General features: G+C 45.0%; 1 protein-coding gene and 1 long non-coding RNA gene across 7 annotated transcripts in view; one reads left to right on the forward strand and one right to left on the reverse strand.

Annotated features, from left to right (window-relative positions):
- The window catches only part of LOC105664356 (uncharacterized), a 70,181-nt gene extending 60,591 nt beyond the window's left edge, over positions 1-9,590 (forward strand). Inside the window, exons 1-6 of one of the 4 annotated variants that reach the window (XR_013038457.1) lie at positions 3,342-6,128; positions 6,451-6,599; positions 6,721-6,796; positions 6,890-7,026; positions 7,088-7,279; positions 9,045-9,589. This is a non-coding gene — a long non-coding RNA (uncharacterized LOC105664356). Of the gene's footprint in view, positions 1-429; positions 810-3,341; positions 6,129-6,450; positions 6,600-6,720; positions 6,797-6,889; positions 7,280-9,044 lie in introns of those variants that run through there. The other 3 variants (XR_013038465.1, XR_013038462.1, XR_013038463.1) reach the window with 3 other exon arrangements.
- Positions 1-14,656, reverse strand: part of Antp (homeotic protein antennapedia) — a 382,224-nt gene extending 367,568 nt beyond the window's left edge. The window contains exon 1 of one of the 3 annotated variants that reach the window (XR_013038423.1): positions 11,789-14,656. The gene's annotated coding sequence lies outside the window, so the exon portion shown is untranslated. The remainder of the gene's footprint in view (positions 1-11,788) is intronic. The other 2 variants (XR_013038422.1, XR_013038424.1) reach the window with 2 other exon arrangements.
- Between the last annotated feature and the right edge of the window lie 1,698 nt (positions 14,657-16,354).

A 16,354-nucleotide genomic window follows, 5' to 3' on the forward strand; every position in this document is an offset into this window, starting at 1 on the left:
ACAAAGGCAAATATTCTTATGCAATTCTATATATCATTATTAAAATGAAATGTGCAATTTCTATGCCCCATAAGTATCTAAACAAAAGAGTCTTCAATTACGAAGTAAAGCTCTCACGCGTTCATTTCATAAGTAAACTAAAGGAAGCGATAAACAACGGTTAACTAGCTATAGCTGTAGAATAAAAAGTAAAATCGAAAAGAGTATAATGGTCCACTGTTCTCTCCTTTTTCGTTCACAGGCGACGCGTTAACGCGTACGCGATAAAGGGTGGTAACTGTGACACTAGTAATTAGCCGCTGCTCGATATTCATAACTTTCTTACGCTCGTGCCCGCGCGGAATCGGCCGTACCTGAGCAGAATGGAAGAAGGTAACGAAAGGCAGCCGCGATACACAAAAGCGTGGTGGTCAGATCGCGCGCAGCCAGGGTGGCAGGTGCTGTGTTTATAATGGCCGGCGATACAGCCAGACGGGAGTAGAACCGCCGTAGGCAGGCTCGCCAGTGCAAAAACTACTCTATCGTGCGTGACTTATGATCGGCCGTGTCTATTCGCCCTATCAATGCCTCCCAATTACATCGGGTCGCGTATTAATTGAAAACGTGCCACGTGCAAATGGCGTCGGAGTGCGGCAAGAAATCAACGATCGGCAGAGGATTAACCAACCGCTGAAAGTAACCGATGGAATATATTCTTTATTCTTGGGTATACCGGAGCCGTTGATGGAAACGATGCGATACGGTAGCGATGCACGGCCGATCATCGATTTCAACGAGTTCCACGTACATCGAGGTATCGCAAGGAATCCGTAAGTAACGCTGCGAATGGAAGATCGATGGAAAGAAGAAGGTGCTTTCACGATCGATGCTAACTGTTCGTTTTAAAAGAAAAACCTGATAAATGTTTATTAAGCCGCCGGCTAACGAGTGACTTTTTGCGCTCGGATCAGATAACCGATCTTTTTCTAATAAAAATCTACATAACGGCGTCGAGAGCTACCGAAGCGTTCGATTTTCTAAAGAATTCTGATCCCTGCGACTGCCAATCAATTAACCGGCAATTGATCCTCGAATAGAAATTACCGATTTCGGAAGGAAAAGAAAAGCCGATCAATTATACGAAAGATAATCTTACGCCACAAGCGTGAGCCATTAATCAAAAGCGTTTAACGCTAAAGGAGTAAAAGTAAAAAGAGGTTCAAGCGTTTTATCGTGCGAAAGTATCGAGCAACCAGCTCATTGTTGCGTAGTAATTTTATTTCAAGGCATCCTCCTCTCATCGAGTGTACGAGCTCGAGATATACGAGCTACGTCTTCATCTCGAAACAAGCAACCACAGGCAAAGTATTCCGCAAAAACGTGAGCAGGAACACTTTTCGATTCAATTATTTTGCCTTGTATCCCCATCGTTCCTTACGGGCACGGCTATACGTATCCTTTGTCTGCCGGTGTAGCCGTTCCGATCGTCGAGCACCTAAACACGTTCTTCGTGCCTACGAAGCGCGGCCGATCCAAAGTATGCATTATCTCTTAGCCTGGAGCAGCGAGAAGCGGCAGTCTAGCATGTATATAGACGAGCAAAAAGCTCAACCAATCAAACGCGCGCCCTTTTTCCTGTCACCGACAACCTTGAAATTTTCTCCAAATGACTTTCCTTTCACGATCTGACATCGATAAGTGTAATCTCTACAACACAAATTTTGTTCCTTCGATTCTACTGCAACCCGTATTACTTCAACTCGAATTTGCCACCTGTCTGACTTACTGCTGCACTCGATTTCAGTATAGTCAGATCATAAGTCGAAGTAATTTTTAAAAAAATGTTAAAAATTGACCATCAGTATCTTCTTTCCTTGGATAGTTATATTTAAAAAATTATTAATCATTGAACAAAGCATCTGTGTAGCAAATTTTTGTTCGCAATTCTTCTTCGATTGAAAACTCGCGATAAGTTGAAATCTCTATAATTCGAAAGTTTTAGCTCTTCCCTCGAGCTTCGAGTTACCGAGGTTCGACTGTATTTAACGTTCTTATTTATAGCACCGTCGATAAAGTATTCTCATTTTTCTGATCACTATCATGCATTCCTTCTCATTTCTTTCGCCTCAAAATTGATACGATCTTGATTTCTTTCCCGCCATAATCAGGAGAACCTTGAATTCCTTAGCATCATAATCAACAGAATCTCGATGCCTTTCGCGCCAAAATCAGTTGCACTTAGAATCCTGTCGTGGTAGAGTTAGCACAAGCTTAACTCAATTCCTACCAAAACTGATTTCAATTCCCTTCAAATTAGTATGGTTTTAATTGTTTGCGCGCCAAAATCAGAGCTTCATTTCTTTCCATTTTGTTCGCATGACAATGAAGTGTTAAGGTTACAATTTTATTTTCTTTTTCCCCGTGAAACGTCACGTTACCGTGGGAACGCGATCAATATGAATTAGCGACACGATTTTTTCGGCAGTGATCTCAGAAACATGTAATTGATAAACAGCCGTTAAACGACCAGGTTTCATAGGAAAGGGATTAATCCACGCAGCAAGGGCGATAACTCCTCGTCGTCCCGCATGAAATTTGCAAAACAGGGAGGTAGCGTGGTGGAGTGTTGTCGGTGTGTAAAACCAAACTATAGCCAGTCGGACGTACATGCGAACAGCTCGTCCATCAAATTGAGAACCCTAGTAGGTAACGGGTGAACGTGTTGCGCTCGCGATCATCGCATGTGTGCCTTTCTTGCGCGCGCGTTACGCGCAGCTCACGTTCCTCCGCTTCTTTTTCTCTCTTTACCCCAACAGCTCTCGTAGACGCGAATAAACCATCGCTATTGTTTACCGGCACCGTGTCGCCTTCGTTCTCTGGACGAAGACGTTTCGCACAGGTACACGCGGTTCGTCGTCCGCGGATTATTTCCTTACGTATGGTCCCGGCTACACGTGTACTCGCACGGGATATCGGTGTGCAACATCTTGTAGCCGTTAATCGCGCATGTCCAGTTTCCGTCTCGCTGGAAATACTTTTACACACTTGTCTTTGATAACTGATCCCCAACCAATCACCTCCTCGGATCACGTCTGCTAATAATCAATATACTATCGAGTGCTCTGTGCATTAATTCTTTGACATGTTCTGCAACTTGCATCAAATAGTATTAGTCTTGTCAAACATGAAACAGCAGATCATCATTCATGAAGAAAACGGAAATGTTTTTTATTCTCTGTAGTCGCAATTTCTTATTGCAGCTTATGTTCGGTATCTCCTTAGTTCAACAATATTTGATAAATCGTTCGGTGTAACTCTCTCTTGAGAGTTGTACGTATACATTTTATTATAGAAGACAGTTATCAAGATGTTTTCTATGTAATCTCCTGAATACGTCGACTAAATATAGGTTTCTGGTCATAGATTATGGTCATTGACTTCATTTTATATTTGTTGACAAGTAGAAATACTGAATTATTTTAGTGTTCATGCCGATAACTAAACTGCTTCGTTGGTTTTCATTTGAATACCGTCAGGATTAGAATCCTCGGTAATTTCTCGAAGGAGTAACAAGTGGAACGTTTGCCGATAGTAGGCTTATCTGAAATAGGCAAACGCAGAAAGATGTTTTCACAAAGCGTGCTAATTGGCATACGCTGACGGTGCACTTAGAAGAACGCTTTTTGAGATAATTCGAGTAAGCAGTGGTCGGAGATAATCAAGGTATTAATGCACTTCGACTCCCTTCTGTTAGCCCTAATGGCGACTATGAAACGGAAAAACACGCACTTCCCAGATAAACGCGATAATACGTGGCAGCATTTTTATGTGTCACGGTAAGTGATCGAAATAATGTTGAGGCAGTAACCAGTGTTAGATCGTATCAAACGAATCCGCCTTTTCTTTTTTTTTAATGCGAGTAAAACGCGCTTTCGAGCCCGCCGACCGATCCGGTTCGACCGATCGCGTGAAATAACATTTTAAGCGTGCTTGCGAGTTGTCTGATGAAAAAGAAAAACGCGCGACAGGATATAAGTGATTCCGTCGATCAGAAATTACGCTTTCATGCAGTGAATATCCCGGGCACCCGGTGATTAGTACCCTCTGCGGTTTTCGCGTTATAACGCACCGAAATATAAAAAGTGATCGAGACTCTCGGTTTCGCGAGGGAATTATGCAAATTGCGAGTAACCTGAAATACATTTTGATCGATGTTTACAATTATTTTTAATGACACGGTTCTACGGTATTTTTTCTCACTGTGCACCATTTAGTGTGACCTCGTTATCTGTTTCAATCTCTCTCTGTTTTCAACTGTGTTTCGCAAAGATTTCATAAAAATTATTTGCTTCTTTTGCTGACGAAATCAATTGGGAATTATGCCTTGTTCTTTTTTAAACGCAATTCTTTTATTGCTTTAGATCTGGGACTCGATAAGAAAATTCGATACGCTATGAAACTACGAAAGAACTAATTCTAGAAAAAGTTCCTTGGGATTAAAAATTGAAGTGAACGGTAAATAAATATTGGCGTCAAATTATAATTTCTAATTCATATTACACATCTACCTTCTTTCTTAATCTAAAGAGAACGATATTCTATAATATTATACCACGTGCCATGGTATAAAAATAAGACAATTTTTATATAACTGATTGAAATCAAATATCAATTCTACAATAATTATGAGTCATTAACTTGAAACACAGAAGATCAAGATCAGCCAATGTCATTTTAATTCAACATAAACTATACTATACTGATAATGTAACTATTGGATTCTTAATTAGTCAGCTTGATTGCGTACAAAAACAAGTGTACCCATGATTTGTCAACCATGTGTTAACATTCAAAGCGTGTAGAAATATTGAGACACTAAGTATGCTACATTATTCAAAGAGTACAAATACTACCAACAGCGTTTAACAACGAGGTTGTGTGACGTTACTTTGTGACGAGGTACAGACACACACGCCACACCGAAACCGAAACAACGAAGCAACTTCGAGTACGAAATTCTGTTACATTCACCATAACACCCGGAGATTTATATCCTGCGGATTGGATTACAGCGTTCCGCCATTTAAACACTTTTTCCAAACAAATCGCGTTTGCTAGATATGCAGCTCGAAAAATATGTATCTCCTTTCTCTATATTCGCAAGCTTTCACATTCTATAATTTTATGTGAAGTCTGTGAAAACAATCTCGACTTTATTAATTAAACTTAAATAATTTTGAAATGTTCATTACAAGTTAGAAATAAATTTTCCTGCTTCGAAAATGTATGTAATTTTTCTGAGTACTTTTGAATCAATTATATTGTGCTAACTCAACCAGTGTTCCTAAGTCCCTTGTTATAATAAATTATTCCATCGTATATTTACAAATCTGTCCAGTCAAAACTACCGAACATAAAAATGTATAGTCATGACAGAAACTTTTAACCCAGTTTCGCTCATACAAACTATGCGAAACTTTAAACGACAGAGAAGGTGTTAACCCGAAGGGAGCTATTCGAAATTGATGAAGTCGAAGATGGCAGACGATACCGTGTTGAAATGTATTTAAGGAATTCGATGATCCGGAGGTGCGAAGCAGTCCCGGTCGAATGCGAAGGGCCACGTAATTTCCAGGGACCCGAATGTTTTTCGAGCGAACAGTACGCAGAAGCGGCGGGCGTGGAGAAGGGAAAAGGGCGTAGTAAGTCATACAGAGAGGCTCGTACGTCATCCTCCATCCGGGCCAACGGAGCAACACATGGAAAAGGGTCTGTGGAGTCTCCGTGCAACGCACCTACTTGGCTTGCCTCTTTAGGTCGCGATGCACTGGTGTTCGCGCCCAAACTCACATACACACACCTGTACCTCCGACACACGCATACACGCACACGTGATACACGCGTTTTGCTCGTCCGTACACCTTTATTGGTAGAAGAGGTTGAACCACTCGGTCACGGGTGTACAACACGCACGCCTATATTCGAAACGCGGCTTCACGATCCGATCTTTTCAATTTTCCGATAGTAAATTAACGCCCTAAACGGTTCAACAACATCGCTGCCGAGTGTACGCGAGAACAGCGCAGCCGGAAACACCGATCAGATATCAAGATGGAAAGTTCCCTCGGCCATGTTCGTCAGCCATTCAGGTATACTTCAAAAAACGTGTACAGTGAGTGATCTGATTGTTATGAATATAGGAAAGTTAGTTGATCGAAGTCTGAGCGGGAATCACACATTTATCTTTTAGGAACATTATGAAATTTTACTTTCTTAATGTTAAATTTATGTTTTTACTGAAAATTGAACGGTATATTTTATTCGAGAGTTTCGTATGAGGCTGTTGTACATCAAAAATCTACATAAAATACATGTTACATATTATATTGCGATATTATTGTACTTGGGGGTTAAACAAAAATTTTTATCAAGTAAGAAGTGTTTTTAATAACAAAGTTACAATTTTTATAGGTCATCAACATCAAACCTGTCGCAAACAAACATTCATAAAATGGCAGTTTGCCACAAACGTTTGTTGTGCACTAAAAATAAAACAGCGTTAACGATATAGCAGAATATAACCAAGCTACCTATCTACATGTTAAAAATAATAAACAGAGGTATAATTTACTAGCACAAGTCGTATCATGAAGACCATGTGATTTGTTTCGGCCGATCATGATAATTTAATGGCTCACTGTAATTCCAGCCTAGGACTGATCATTAATTATTTCTTTCCAGACTCAAATTAACGAACAAGAACGAAAAATGGAAGGGAGGGAGCAGTTTACGAAGAACCCGTGTATAGTTTGTCGAGGTAATTAGAAGCTCGCGTGAAATGAATCTGTAAAAACGGTCGGCACTGCCATAAATGATTTGTACAATGAACTTGCACGTGTTTCTGTTGCAGCTAAACATTTCCCCCTGGTTGAACCGCACACGAAGACGCGGAACGATCTTGGGTCGATACACACGAAAGATACGCGCTCTGTATTACCGACGAGGCTCACAGCGACGATAGCGGCAAGCGTGGAAGCACATAAGGAGGTGGGGTTAAACGAGCCGAGCCACGATTTCGTCGTCGTAAACGTCAACGTTACGGTTACAGCGTTGTTCCTAGCTGGTTTATATTGAACGAGCTTGCTCCCCGAGGTACGTAACACCTACTGGCAAACCGTCGTATCGTCGAGTAGCACCATACTCGTTTCCAACTCGACAGAATGTGGCGGGAGAGACCACGTGGCTTTTACGCGGGAACCTCCTCTCGACGATTCGACACTACCACCACGCAGAGTTCAAGGTTTGTTGCCTCTATCCTTTTCGTACACTCAACCGAGTTTAGAACGATTGGCGTAACCACGCGATACGAGTACGAATAAATTGAAAAAATTATATCAATTACACAGCGAATTAATTAATGCCCAACTCTCCTACATCCTTTTGACGAGACAATGATTCCCAAAGATTTTTGGCGGTCTACTCAAATATAAAATCTGACAAGCAATAAATTGATATTTTTTTATTGAACCAGCCTTTCCTTTTGAACAGAACATCGAAACTTGGGAATACTTAGATATTAGAATTTTAAGCTTTTGAAGCTTTGAAACTTTGGAATTCTTCAATTTCAAGGCTTTGGTAAATAATGCATTGCACTATGCATATGAAATAATTTATATCGTTTCTGATAAGCTACACACCAACAATTCTCAAACATGAAGAATTCCAGTACCATCAACGAAAATCGACACCTATGATTGTTACATTGTACACTGCATAAATTATAGTAATATATGCACCATTACATGAGAACCGCAGCCATAAACGAATAAAAATCCAAAGTCTGATTAAGTTGAGCTATTAATTCCAGTAACAGAATCGTGTGAATTTAGGAGACACAATCAAATACATTAAGATATTTTAAGACTCTAATTTTGAATGGGTAAATAGTTACTCGAGAATATTAACGAGACGTTTCCGGAAACGTAACTTTCCTTGTAATTGAATATCGATCTTCCCAGAGCATTATAGCGCGATACAAGAATTAGCATTCCAAGGGAAACCGTCGGGAAACGAGGCAGTTTTACAGAGAATAAATGAACCACGGGGTGTACAGATAGTATTCGGGTCTCCGTCTTCACGCCCTCTAATTACCCCATAGACGCGGCAGACCCTTCAATGAGAGGCCATAAATTTTGCTCGCGTTTGAAAACAACCCTCGGAGAAAAGTGATACGGCACGACAGACAGAAAAAGCCTTTTGTGACTCTGGACGATGCGTCTCTGAAAATTGCCAACTGCAGGAACGCGTTTCTCGATAAAGACGCTTGATCTCGCCAGATAATTGTTGAATTAAAATGCCGTGTTTACATTTGCGACGATTCGTTTCACAACCGATAAACGTTACATTGCTTCATTACGGTGACATTAATATGAAAGATATTTACATCTGAAAACGGTGGCAATATCGACGCATCGTGATCGCAATAAATCACAATGAATATCAAGCCTGTCTATCCTTCTGATGTTTATCGCGGCAATGATACAGATGCATTCCGGTGCAATCAAGTATCTTCGGCGTACGCCTGTATTCACGATCGCTTACGTGCGTCCCGAGATCGTGTAACACACCGATCCCTACAATAAGTTCGAGTTAATGATAACGTGTCGATCGCTGTCTGATTTGTGCGATCTGCCCTGCATAGATCGCTTCTGCAATCACTTATTGCACACTTAGCTACGATAGTTCACACGCGTGCCGTTAGAAGCCCGATAAGTCGTGCGACAGTATTTTTTGATGTCTTTTAAAAGTACCGAAACGGGGGAGGAGGCAACGTCAGAAAGGACAAAATTGTCCCACGCAGACCAAGATATGGTTGCGTAACAATCGTTATTCCCGACGGCTTTACTTTTTACTCTCTGATATTCAGAATGGAGTTCAAAATTTAAACTTCGTTTAAGGCAGTGGTTCTCTATCTATGGGTGCTATGACTATTTTTATAAAGACTTAGCAAACTTAGAAGCGGGTGATACTTACATGAGATGACATGAAAAATGAAACTGTTTCAGATGGAACTAAGCTGGGCTCAAAGTTGAACCTCATCGTGGAGCAGTAACATTGAAGTAAAATTAACACTTTTAATGCAAAATAATTATGTCATCACACGGATACGAAGAAACATCTTTAAGATTGTAGATTGTTAAGAGTATAACAATATTAGACATGTCGCAAACCAACACTATTACACTGAATTTGAATAGAATGATTATTAAAATTAACTAATAACACCTGTATATAAAGAGTTGAGTAAAAGAATGTGATTCGGCCAGGTACGAAGGTAACATAACTAACCCAGCTTAACCCAAAACACAAACAGTTAACGTTGAATCGATGAAAACTTTGAAACCAAAAGGGTGAAACTTCACTTCCTATCCCCATTTGCGCACGACAAACGCGTTGTTTATCATCCTTCCGGCTAGGGGTTTTTACACAGCACGCGACACACATCATGGAGGGTAATAATACTGTCCCGACGAATCGGTTGAGTAGGTGTGCGACGATAAAGCGAAATTATTTATCACCGTGGCAAACGAACGTCGGTAGACGTTGATGGCTCTATATTTGCTCACAGAAGACTTTAATCTACGACGAAATAATCCACGATCCTGTATCGATAAATTTTCCTACGCGTGTATCTCGCTTGTACCGGCCAACACGCCGAAGAGCACTTGCCGGCTAGCGCGAAGTGAGTCAACGACTTTCGATCCGCGAGTAGGTACATAGAAGAACCTGTTCCGTGCTAGTGCGAGCCGATCAATTGCCTCTTCCCATTCCTACGATTCCTCCTACGTTCGCTTGCATTCCAACGAATCGTCGGCTCGATTCGTACCTCATAAGCGAACGATTAAATCTTAGCGAAGGAAAACGCAAAGCGCCGCTTTTCCCGCCGAGCGAGGCACCGGAGAAACGTAGGACGATTCGACGGCAATAAATCTCCTGGCCGTTATCGAAAGACGCACGGACGATTCGAGAACGTACGAGCAAAACGAAGCGGAAAGGTCTTTCCTTCTCTCCTCTGGTCGAATCGTTAGATGGAACATGGACCATCGTCTCTCTCCGCGCGTATTAAAAACTCTGTCGAAGATGATACTTTATAGGGGACGTAAACAACGAGGTACGTTCAATAAAATCCTGTTTCTTGTATAAGCACGCGTCCGCGTCACGAAAGCTCGTAAAATAATCCCTACACCTTTTGTATGCACACAGGGAGATAGAGGGAGAAGAGCTCGCGTGGTCGAGCGGTAAGAAAAAATATATGTGGACCTTAAACCGGACCGAAGGGCGCGACAAGGAGGCTAAAGAAGAGGTGCTCGAAGGAAAGGGATAAGGCAGAGAAGGAGAGAAAAAAGAAGGAAGACGAAGCGAAGGAGTCCGAAAGACCTAGAATTTGGTAGAGAGAAGAGGCGGCGACCTCTAAGCGAGACAGAATTCGGGAGGCCTCGGGTGATTATATATCCGCGTACGATAAAGCGAGAGACTGCCAGGCAACCTCTCGCCACGAGCAACAAAGACATCGCTAGAAACAGCTGACTACCGGAATTCGGGGTTCCGGAGGGGTGAGTACGACGAGGAAGGCACTTGAACCCCAATTGGACGAGGGCTTCCCCATTATACTCGACGTGCCCAACGATTTTACACGCACTTGACTCCATTCTACCTATCCACCAGACGTAACATTATCGCGACTGCATGACCCGGTTTTCCACGACCCGACGCTTTTAACAATCAAATGTCCCGTATACGTTTCTACTCCATCGAAGCAAAGAATGTTTAGGTATAAACATTAGGTATTAACGGACAATTTTTCCTCCTTTTTTAGCCCGACGAATAACTGGTAGTTTCCAGATTTTAGCTCGCAAGATATTTATTTAGCTCGCCTCGACACTACGGATCACGTACAAGGGTCAACGACGAGAATTAAAAGCTAGAGATCGGTGCGAAACGCGAACGAAATTAATTTTAGCAGGACGATTTCTCGATTGTGAAACAGAGGCGGGGCTTTTTTTAACAACGACGACTGGAGAAAGCATCGCGCTCGAAAGAGGTGCACACGGACACGGTTGCACGCGTATTAACGATAACTCGAGGTGTCACTTTGCGCGTCGCTTTCACACGGCCAGGTTAGTTATTACCAACCCCCGGCACGCGGTGCATTCATTCGCGCAGAAGGCAACGGAATATTTTTACTCCGCCGGCCGACTATAAATCCGTTATCTCGGCTACGCTTCGTGACGGATACGTCGTATTTCAATCGACGCACAAATAGACTCGACAAAAAATTACAACCAGTTTCGACATAACACAACGTCAACTTACATTCGACGATTCTGTATACAGAGCCTGTTGTCTTCCATTTTTCAGAGCGGAACTAAGGGAGAAATGATTTGTTTGGATCGTGGCTAGCGCGATCAACGGGGCGCAGAAAGAATCTACCGTGTAAATAGAACGGGAAGAGAGTGGTGCGCGAAGAGGAGAGCGAGGAGAAAAAAAATGTGTTTTCAAGCAGCAGCGGTCGACGTGATCCGTACGTTGACCGTGAAACGCAACGTCGAACGATTTAGCCCCGGCGTAGCGAGAGGAGCCGGGTTAACTCGATCTACCACGCCTTTCCCGACCACGTGGCCTTACTACCGGACTGCTCTCTCTCTCCCCTAAGCATCGTCGCTTCTATATTTCATCACGGCTGTTATGATAATCGCTGTACGCGAGGGAGAGAGAGACAGAGGAAGCGATCTTATGAATGTAAACTCACCTGCTATAGCCATCCAGGGGTAGAAGGTATGGCTGCCGGTAGGTTGCTGATGTAGTTGCGTGGCAACCGGTTGGCTCGCGGACGAGTTCAAACTGCAGGTGTTCCAGGACGACGTGAGGGACCTCGAGGAACTGTTGTTACCAGGACTCGATGCCGGGTCGCCGCCTACGAGACCACCGTAGCTACCAACCCTCGTACCTTCTGGGGTACACGCGGAAGGACGTACGACCGAACTATTCTGGCTGTTCGCCCCCGAGGTCGCTGACTGCCAAACGTCCTTGACGGCCGCGGCTGCCATCACGGCAGCGTACCCATTCTGATGGGCAGCGGCCTGATCTTGTTGCTTACAGTCCTTGGTCGCTGTGGTCGAGTACGAGGATGTGGTGTGCCCGGTCGCCTCGGGTGTCGTCGAGTAGAGCTTGCAGGCCGTCGCGACGCTCGCGTCGTACGGTGAGTCTTGCGGTGGCCTCGTGTTTGTGCCTCCGCCCGGATGAATTCCCAACGACGACGAGGTGTGATGATGATGTTGCGTGGACGCGTAAGGAGACATGCCCAGGCCGAGCGGAAAATTTCTGTATGCCGTGGCCGGATCGTGGTGCTGGCTAGCGGCTCCTGTCTGGTGGTGGTGACTTCCGTAGAAGCCACCCGCAGTCTGCTCAAAATACGAGTTCATTATTCCGGGTATTTTGAATCACTTGCACTGAAACACCGACACTCGAGAAACAAAGACGGTGGTGTGGCGAGTCTTGCAGCTAGCTGCTCGTCGACTGTTCGTCGTTGGTGAATCGTCGAGAGCACACACGCGCGTGGCTAGTCACACAACCGATACTAGTCCATGCTCCGACTGAATCGTTTCACCGTGGTTCAGGTTCGTTCACCAACCCGATCGTCCCACCACCGACGACGACGATTATCGTCCCGTTCTGGTTCTACGTTCGGCAAATTCGCGCCAAAAGGCGAGAGGCAAACGTTTCGCGTCTGGAACCGATACGCCGTTTGACGCGGCTCGGCGACAGGTGACAGCGTCGACAAGGGACGAGCAAACGGGCATTAAACCGTTTCAAGAGGTCATAAAAGTCATCGGTAGGTAGAGGCGGTTTATCCCAAAGCGTCAATGTCAGTAGGCCGTAGGAGCGTAATTCAGAATGGGACTCATGGCAGAGGCGGGGGCTTTTATGGACTTGTTATGGTTACCGCTACCGGCACGAGCGTAAACCGGCGGTCTAGGTGGTGGAAACAGGCGATGATCGTTAAACCGTTACGACGCAATAAACCGGGGTAATAAGACGGGCTATAAAACTGCCTCTGTGGGTCTTTCTACCGCGTGCGCGCCCGTCGACGGTTCGGTCGGCCGGCACGCGACGATCTCCCTCGCGAACACCTCCTCCTTATTTTCCCTTTATGTTTCGATAATGCGTGTACGATTTCTGATCGGTCAGGCCCGGTGTGTCGGTAAGTCGGTCGGTCGATCTTTTAAAAGGACCAAAGGAATCGCTGACTCTGTCCGCACTGCACTAGCACTAGTCGAAATGTGACTTCGCTGACGACTGTGAGGTTCAGTACGAAGCGACGTACGAAGGGGATCGTAACGAACCACGGTATGCCAGTGCGGTGGTCCACGGCACACTACCGCTTTTCTCGCGCCCCGTGTACCGCCACTCTGTACCGTCCTCTGTCTCTTGCTCGCTCGTTCGTCTCCTTTCGTCTCTCTCCTTCGCCATCGGCCTCTCTTGCTTCCACCACCGATTTCCCTCTCTCTCACCGAGGTTTCGCCTCGTTCTCTTTTCCACTATCATTCCCTCTCTTCCTTCTGACCGCTCCATCTCGCTCGTGCGCGCACACTCTTCCACTGTGTACTACGTGGCGACAAGGAACGCGCCATTGCTTTCCTCCTTGTCTTTCGCGCGTCAGCCCCCTCTCCAATGCGATAACCAACTTCTCTCGCTTGCTCCGTCATCGCTGTTCGTCCCCCTCCCCCGCATATAACGGCCCCTCCACGTTTGCTCACTCACCCTCTCGTTCCATCTCGCTCCACCTCTCGACGATGCGGCTCGTCTCGTCTCGTCTCTTCCGCTCTTCTCGACCGGTCTCTCTTTTTCTTTCTCTCGATTAGATTTCGCGAAGCCCCCTGTCGACCGCTCGGCCAACTCGACGATGTGCCGCGAGATTAAATTCGGATTTCTGTGCTTAACCTGCCACGACCGATTTCACGCGTTCGCGTAGGTAAGACGTACACGCGCGAGACCGAGAGAACGAGGAACACGAAATGAAAAAAAAAAGAAAACTCGAAATTGACCGACGGACGAGTAGCCGAAAAGCGATCGCGAGGGTAAGATTCCGAGACGCGGTAAAGAAGACGGGGAGGACGAAGAGAGAAACAGGGTAAAGAATAAACTGGAAAGAAAAAGAGATAAAGAAAGACGCGAAATTGCGGCAGCTAAGAGAGAGACGAGAAGTACGAGCCCGCGTCGTGGGTACTGAACGGAAGGGGGAAGAAAACAGGGTGCCAAGGGAGGAGGTTATGCTTAAGGACCAATCAGAATTGAATTCGTCACGAGTACCGTGCCGCCACAGCACGAAAATTCCTACGCCATGTGAAAGTAGTTCCAAGTTGGAACGACGCCCATGACTGGTTAGGCGCCGCCCCGCGTTTCCCCCACCAGTGGAAACGCGCGAGCAACCGCGGATACAGACACGGTCGACCGCCGTACGGTAGAGCGAAAGCTGCACGCCACGCGCGTCACGCAACGCTTCCTTTCCTCTTCCTCGCCGCTCCTTCCCTCTCCGCGGTCTATCCGCCCGTGGGGATACGTGCACCGCCACCTCTGAGTTTCCTCGCGAACTAACGTTGCCAGATCCATTCAGACGTTCAAACGACCAACATCAACGAGGCACCTTGCGATTATCGTTATTGGTGAAAGCGGTCTTGCGAATTGACTCTTACGCGCGATCATTTGATCGACAAGCGACGGACGAAGACAGAAAGAGAGGGAAAACGCAAACATTTCGTAAGCACGAGACGCGTCCCGTCTCCGTAAGTTCCGATTCAGGTTGAACCGGTCCGATGTTCGAGCCTGTCCAATGGTTCGATGATGACGCGATTGCGAGTACGAGCGACACGAATGTTATCATAAACGTCTTTTACGAGATACTTGGGCGTTTTACGAACCAATTAGACTACGGTCGTACAATTAAAACGCCGTAAAAGTGAGCTCCTCCGTGAGGGAAGCGGGTAAGCGCCGTGGCGCGCGCCGCACCAGTATCGGGAATGTTTATTGGGATGTAAATGTCGCTGGATTATCGCCCCCGCGGTTCGCACCTCGTAAATTATTCCATAACGAGCCGAGTAATGCCCATCATAAGCTGCTCTCAGGGGCCGGACCGGACTATTTGCTCGTTCACTTTCGCCATTATGAATGTTTAGGACACAACCCGCCTACTTCGCGCGTGTCTTGAAAAAACGATTCGTATGTTCCCGTTTCACGAAATGATACCGTTTACGGCTCATTATTCAAAACTTGCGCGCGTTCGCGTTGCGCTTAGACTCGCCTCGTTTATCACTTTTTACTACCATTTATAACGAGACTGCTCTTTGTTTGCAATAATCGTTGCAACTCATTTACCACTTACGTAATGTACTACGTGCATTTTACCTGCATTAACTTTTTTTCGTAAATGAATATAGCTTCTTGCGTGATTCAGAGAAGTTTCAAAATTTCAATTCTCGTACAAACTTTACACTGTTACATTTCACATTGTTACATTCAACGGCGTTCGAAGTTTCCGGTTGCGACGAAAATATATTCTTGATGTTTTGCAAGTATCGCAGCTAGCTTCACTAGGGGAACGCCGATATTGCTCACTTGTACCGACACAATAAGTACTTCGTATAACAATGCATGACAAGAGAAAATAAATTACCGATCGAATAAGTGTAAGGTAACAATGCTTCCTCTGCGCACGGATCGTCTTCTCGAACGAGAATTACGATTGGTCGGATCAATCATTAAATACCCGGATTGATGGAGCCCTTGATGAAGTGACTCGATGCAGTTTTCGCTTTTGTGGGACTCCGACAGGTGGCAGCCCGTTTGCTTGAAAATCATGACGGCAATAAACTTCGGTTTTATGACCACTTGAACAGAATCGTAAAAGTCAGGGGCCTTTAAGCTTATAGCATGGTAGGACGCGTGTCGAATATGGTGGGGGCGTGAAGAGAGCCACCATAACGGCGAAGAAAGGGGAAGGGTGTCAGGGGCTGTGTGGGTAGCCAAAATGGGCCTAAATGCCCCTTTTAAAACGCCATTGAAGATAACCAGCCAACCACCAAAAGGGGTTTTATTTAATGACCAAGGTTGTTCTCACAAAACCGGACACTCTGTGTTAGCTACTGCCGACAGTCACTTGATGGCTTCATGACTATTATAACTCGTTTTTTCTTCTTTTCCATCACAATTACAAGCTCGACCAACATCCGACTCGCAAAATGGATGCTTTTAGCCGGTGTCTGTCCCACGAAGAAACTCTTCGAGATTTAAACGGTTTCACTCTTCCAAGATATTACAA

The sequence above is a fragment of the Megachile rotundata genome, chromosome 1 (genome assembly GCF_050947335.1).
Source record: "Megachile rotundata isolate GNS110a chromosome 1, iyMegRotu1, whole genome shotgun sequence".
Lineage (NCBI taxonomy): Eukaryota > Metazoa > Arthropoda > Insecta > Hymenoptera > Megachilidae > Megachile > Megachile rotundata.